Genomic DNA, 6,725 nt, shown 5'->3' on the forward strand with positions numbered 1-6,725 from the left:
CAAGAATGTCACAACATCACCCTTCGTGCTTTTACTATCAACCTCACCATATAATATTGATATGATAATTGAATTGACACGGCATCACCCTGTAACGACCCGACCGCTCATTTTGAGCATTTTCACTTTGCTCGGTACTTTGAGGGCATGAGTAGATCCGTATGATGTATTATTAATTGTGTGAATCGTCGGTTTTGATTTTCAGGTTATTCGGAAGTGATTTTGAAGAATGAATTTCATGTTTGAAGTTTTAAGTTGGAAGAGTTGAGCAAGTATGATTTTTGTATATTTGACCATGTCATGGAGTTTTGATGGTTCCATTAGGTCCGGATAGTGATTTTGGACTTGGGCGTATGCCCGAATTTGCATTTGGATATTATTAGACGGATGTGGCACTAATTGGCGAAGGTTGAAAATCTGAAGGCTTGGAAAGTTTATAAGTTTGATCGGGAGTTGACTTTAATGATATCGAGGTCGGATTGCGGTTCCGGGAATTTGAATAGCTTCGTTATGTCATTTGGGACTTGTGTGAAAAATTTGAGTTCATTCCGAGTTGATTTGTTATGTTTCGGTGCGAGTTATGGAAGCTGAAAGTTCAAAGTTCATTTAAGTTAGAATTAAGGTGCGATTTGTCGTTACGATGTCGTTATGTGTGATTTGAGGCCTCGAGTCGGTCCGTATTATGTTATGGCACTTGTTGGTATATTTGGACGGGGTCCTGAGTGGCTTAGGTGAGTTACGATGTGGTTCAGATCATCTTTCCTTTTGTTGCATTGTTGAAGATTTGCTGGTACTGGTGTAGCCGCATCTACGGAGTATGGTCGCAGAAGCGACTTCGCAGATACGGGCTGTCCATCCCAGAAGTGAGAAGAAGCTGGGTGAGGAAGATCGCAGAAGCGGAGATTTAGGCGCATGTGCGGATGCGCAGGTGCGATGGGATGGAGTGCAGGAGCAAGGTCTGGCGCAAGAGCGGACGATGGTTCGCACCTATGATATCGCAGAAGCGGATATTTTTTCTGCAGGTGCGAGGGTCGAGTTTTTAGCTGTCTCGGCAGAAGCGGATGTACTATCGGAGAAGCGATGCCGCAGAAGCGGCTAATTTGTTTGCGAAAGCGAAGATGCCTAGGCAGAAGCTATATATCGAGGGTTGGCTATTTTATTCACATTTTGAGTTGGGGAGCTCAAATTTGAGCGATTTTGTAGGCAACTTTCATCACAAGGATTGGGGTAAGTGTTCTATACTCGATTTTGATTATATTTCGTGAGTCTATCTTCGTTTTTATTAATTTGATTATGAATTTTAAAGAGAAAATTGCGGGTTTTTGTCTAAAGTTTCATAAAGTGAATTTTTGAGTTTTGAACATCGATGCAGAGTCATATTTGAGTGAAACTAGTATAGTTGGACTCATAATTGAATGAGTTGTCAGATTTTGTGAGTTTCATCAGCTTCCGAGGCATGGGCCCGGGTTTGACTTTTTTGTTGACTTTGGGCTTTTGAGTAAAGATTCGACCTTTATCCTTTGGAATTGTTTCCTTAAGCATTATTTGATGTATTTGAGTTGCTTTTGGCTAGTTTTGAGCCGTTCGGAGGTCAGTACGCAGGATATTGAATTTTTGGAGTATCGTTTGGCTTGCTCGGTATTGGATTTGGCTTGTTCGATGTAAGTAACACTTCTAAACTTGGTGCTGAGAGTATGAATCCCTGAATATACGTGTTATGTGTTTGGTGTGAGGTGACGCACATGCCAGGTGATGGGCGTGTGGGCGTGCACCGTGTGAATTATGGCTCGATTAATTCTGTGGTACTGTGTAGTTACTTTATCTTGTCTTTATCCTTGAAATTTCTATGTGATAGAGTAATTGAGCTATGATCCATGTTAGAAACCATGTTTAGGCTATATGTTTATTCTGTTGGGGCCCACTGGGGTCATTTATGTTGTTGAGATATTTGCTTAAATTACAGTTACATACTCAGTCATATTCATTCATTTGCCTATCGTATCTCAGTCTCTGTTATCATTTGTTGTCACAACATGTTATCATTGTTTGGGCTGATTGGCATGCGATTTGTGAGTCCGAGAGACTGGAGAGATTGATGACTGAGTTAGGGCCTGAGAGCCGTGTTGTGAGTGATATATATGTATCGGGTTGCACGACAACAGGCCTTATGGATATATGTGGATCGGGTTGTATGCTGCAACAGGCCTTACGGCTATATGTGGATCGGGTTGCACGCTGCAGCAGGACTTATGGTTATATGTGGATCGGGATGCATGCCGAAGTAGGTATTATTGATTCATGATGGGATCGGGCTGCACGCCGCAACAAGTTATATTAGCGCTTGGGCAGGATCCGCCCCTCTGGAGTCTGCACACCCACAACGAGCTAAATTATTGTTGATTTGTGACGGGATCGGGCTGTGTGCCGCAAAAGGTACCACACAGTGCTCAATGACTGAGTGTCACGATCCAATTCCTCCTATAGGCCGTGATAGCGCCCAACGTCGTCGCTAGGCAAGCCAACAATGAGCTAGCCATATATTCATTCCTTTAATAATTTCAAAGTAGTTGTTTGTTTTTAATTTATTAAGTAAATGAAAAGTGGAAAACTTAATAAAGTAAAGCACAAACTAATAAAAGCGCAGATATGATGAAATAAGTACTCAAAAGTCATAAAGTGTCTTCTAGCATGTTCCCAAGACCCGGTGTCACAAGTGTATGAGCAACTAGTAGAATATACAAAACACATAAGCTACTGTCTGAAAATGAGATAGACAGAAAGTAAATACAAAAGAGAGAGACTGCGGGTGCTGCAGAACGGACTTAGAGAGCAGCTCACCACTAAGCCTCAGGATAACTAGGGTGTGTGCCTGAACGGACACCAGATGCACCTGCCTCAGATCCTGCACGATTAGTGCAGAAGTATAGCGTGAGTACATAAACAACATGTACCCAGTAAGTATCCAGTCTCACCTCGAAGAAGTAGTGACGAGGGGTCGACATCGACACTTACTATGTGCCAACAAATAATATACAAAAATTCTAAATAGGCATGGAATATGTGAATAATAATAACACCATAGCAAGCAGTGAATAAATGATTCTTTAACCGAAAGTAAATTCCAAAGTCTCCAACTAACACTTACTAGTTCCAAATCAATTTCGGTCATTATATAAATTATAACCTCTCAAGCACACTTGATATAAATAATATCAAGTGTAATCGGGCTCCGAGTATTATCACGCGCAATTTATGCCGACGAACACCCTTGATCCTCCAAGCTATCTCCACAACCAGCTCGTAAGAAGTCCCCATCTCAACCTCTCGGGCCATAGTGGCCTGGATACCAGAGTGTAAATCCGCAACAAACCTCCGCACTCTCTCTGCATCTGTCGGAAGTATCATAAGTGCATGGAGAGACAACTTAGAGAATCTCGCCTCATAGTCGGTCACCGACATCTAACCCTGCTGAAGCTGCTCGAACTAAAATCGCAGCTCTTTCCTCTGTGAGGGTGGAATATATCTATCCAAAAATAAGTGTGTGACCTGGTCCCAAGTCAAGAGAGGAGAACCTGCTAGCCTGCCAAGAAGATAGGACTGCCACCATCTACGGGCCCTGCCCTCTAGCTGAAAGGTGGTAAAGTCCACCCTGTGGGATTCCAATATCATCATGTTGTGCAGTCTGTCCCTGCAACGATCAATAGAGTCCCGGGGGTCGTCATGTCGCTCACCTCCAAAGACAGGAGGATGTATCCTGGTCCATATATCTAATAGCTTCTGTAGCTCACCGACCACAACTGGTCTGGGCTCAGGTATAACTGCTGCGACTGGATGAGTTCCACTCATATGTAATGCGACTAGGGTTTGATACACGGCAACTGCATGCCCTGGAGCCTGAGCGGTAGGGGTCAGTGTTCTCCCTCCCACTTGAGATGTGGTTGGGTCTGCTAGAAATAAACTAGCCTGAGTCATAGAATCCCAGCATACGACCCATGACCTCCTGGAATCCTGGCGCGGACATGAAATCCACTAGGGCCGGCTCCGCTACAGGCACCTCGCCCTTGTCTTCAATAACAGGATCCTCGACTGGATCCACTAGTGGCACAACTAGAGCATCTCTAGGATGCCCTCGTCCTCTTCCATGAGATGGATCCCTCCCTCGCCCTCTACCTCGGCCTCTAGCAATAGAGGGATCAACTCTTCCATGGTCATATACATCTGCCGTGCACTTTTTTACCATCTGTGAGAGAATAAGAGAAAGATACTTAGCACAACATCAACTACACGATAGTAGATGAAGAAAGAGTAGTATCCTAGCACCATATAAACTCTCGAAGATAAGTACGGACATCTCTGCACCGATCCGCAAGACTCTATGAGGCCTGCTCATGACTTGTGAGACCTACGTGAGCCTAGTGCTTTAATACCATGTTTTCATGACCCAATTCCTCCTATAGGCCGTGCTGGTGCCCAACGTCATCGCTAGGCAAGCCAATGGTAAACTAGCCATATATTCATTCCTTTTAATAATTTCAAAGTAGTTGATAGTTTTATTTATTAAGTAAATGAAAAGTGAAAAATTTAATAAAGTAAAGTGCAAACTAATAAAAGAGGAGATATGATGAAATAAGTACTCAAAAGTCATAAAGTGTCTACTAGCATATTCCAAAGACTCGGTGTCACAAGTGTATGAGCAACTAGTAGAATATACAAAACACCTAAGCTACTGTCTGAAACTGAGATAGATAGAAAGTAAATACAAAAGAGAGAGACTGTGGGTGCTGTAGAACGGACTCAAAGAGCAGATCACCACTAAGCCTCAAGATAACGGGGGTGTGCGCCTGAATGGACACCAGATGCACCTGCCTTAGATCCTGCACGATTAGTGCAGAAGTGTAGCTTGAGTACATAAACAACATGTACCTAGTAAGTATCCAGTCTAACCTCGAATAAGTAGTGGCGAGGGGTCGACATCTACACTTACTATGGGCCAACAAATAAAATACAAAAATTCTAAATAGGCATGGAATATGTGAATAATAATAACACGATAGCAAGCAGTGAATAAATGATTCTTTAACCGATAATAAATTCCAAAGTCTCCAACTAATACTTACTAGTTCCAAATCAATTTCAGTCATTAAGTAAATCATAACCTCTCAAGTCATAAAATAATATCAAGTGTAATCGGGCTCCGAGTATTATCATGCACTATTTATGCCGAGGTCGTACGGCCCGATCCAAAATACTGTGTGCACTGCTGAGGGTCGAACGACACGAATCATAGATGCATCTATTAAACTGCCGAGGCGAACGACCCGCTCCCATGAGAGTAGAGAAGCTTACCTCGCTCGCGGAAGTACTTGCGACGCGAGAGGAAATGGATTTCACAGAGTTATTATGTATTCCTCAATTCTTCCCAAAAATAAGAAATCTAAATTGGAAATTTGCAACTTTAAAATCCCTAGTCTCAGACATCTCATGGAATATAGTTACTCATGGGCTCTCGTCACCTAGTGCATACGTAGCTCGCCACACAAGTAATACACAACAAGATACACCTAAGGGGATGAGTTCTCTTTTACAAGGTTAGACAAGAGACTTACCTCATTCTTAAGCTCACTTCTGGTCCACAAATCCGCTCTAAATCCTCAACTTGGTGTCAAACAACCCGAAACTAGCCAAATATTATATAAATTAATCAATATACACTCCCAAGTTCAAAATTTAACTATTAGAGCAATTACACAACCCAAATTGGAAAATCCCTAAAATTTACCCCCGGGCCCATATGCCCGGATTCCTAAAGTTTTTGAAGATAATTGTTACCCATAACCTCACGAACTCAAATATATAATTTTCACCCAATTCCATAATCGTTTTCGAGGTTAAATCCCATTTTTATCAAAACCTAGGTTTTTTCAACTAACCCCACAATTTCTATAATTTATGTGTTAAGAATCTACCCAAAATGCATGTATTAAACTCATCTTATATATAAATTACTTACCTCAAAGTGCTAGGTGAAAACCCTTCTTCAAAGAGATCTAAAATCGTCCAAGAAGTGAAAGAAATGAACCAAAATAGCCTAAGTCCTGACATTTAATGGACCTCATTGCCTTCAGGGGTTTTCGCACCTGCGATCGCACTGTTGCACATGCGGCTCCGCTTGTGCTCTTTAGATAACTCATTAAGAATTGTAACTATCTCCTTTGGAGTCTTCTTCATCAAAGGGCCTCCAACTGCATTGCTCAATGTTCTATATGATCCCGGTGTCAATCCTACCGAAAAATCCTAGAGTTGCATCCAGAGTTCAATTCCGCTATGTTGACACTTTCTAACTATCTCCTTAAACCTCTCCCATGCTTCAAAAATAGTTTCAGTCTCTTTCTGGCAGAAGTTATGGATTCCTCTTCTAATCTTGCCCGTCTTAGCTGAGGAGAAATAATTATCAAGGAATTTTCTGGTCATCTCCTCTCAAGTTCTAATCGATCCACTGGGCATACTCCGAAGGCATGAGCTACTTGTCCTTGGGGTCTAGAGTTATATTGTTGCCAAGCATTCGCAGTACCTCTAGGTGAACTCCATGAAAAACTGGGGTGCTTCTGACCCATTGTAATATAATTTCCCACATCATTTACTTCATCAATTGAGGCTTGACACTTATGAGTAGGGTGTCCTCTTCCACATATATCACAAGCTATGTGAGGCTCATTTTGTATTGA

At 42.1% G+C, this 6,725-nt stretch overlaps 1 non-coding gene across 1 annotated transcript; it reads left to right on the forward strand.

Moving 5' to 3' along the window:
• Positions 1-6,316: 6,316 nt before the first annotated feature.
• On the forward strand, positions 6,317-6,423 carry LOC117276490 (small nucleolar RNA R71). Its single transcript, XR_004506748.1, has one exon. It is a non-coding gene; the product is annotated as a small nucleolar RNA R71 (small nucleolar RNA).
• The last annotated feature ends 302 nt before the right edge of the window (positions 6,424-6,725 follow it).

The sequence above is a fragment of the Nicotiana tomentosiformis genome, chromosome 9 (genome assembly GCF_000390325.3).
Source record: "Nicotiana tomentosiformis chromosome 9, ASM39032v3, whole genome shotgun sequence".
In the NCBI taxonomy this organism is placed as follows: Eukaryota; Viridiplantae; Streptophyta; class Magnoliopsida; order Solanales; family Solanaceae; genus Nicotiana; species Nicotiana tomentosiformis.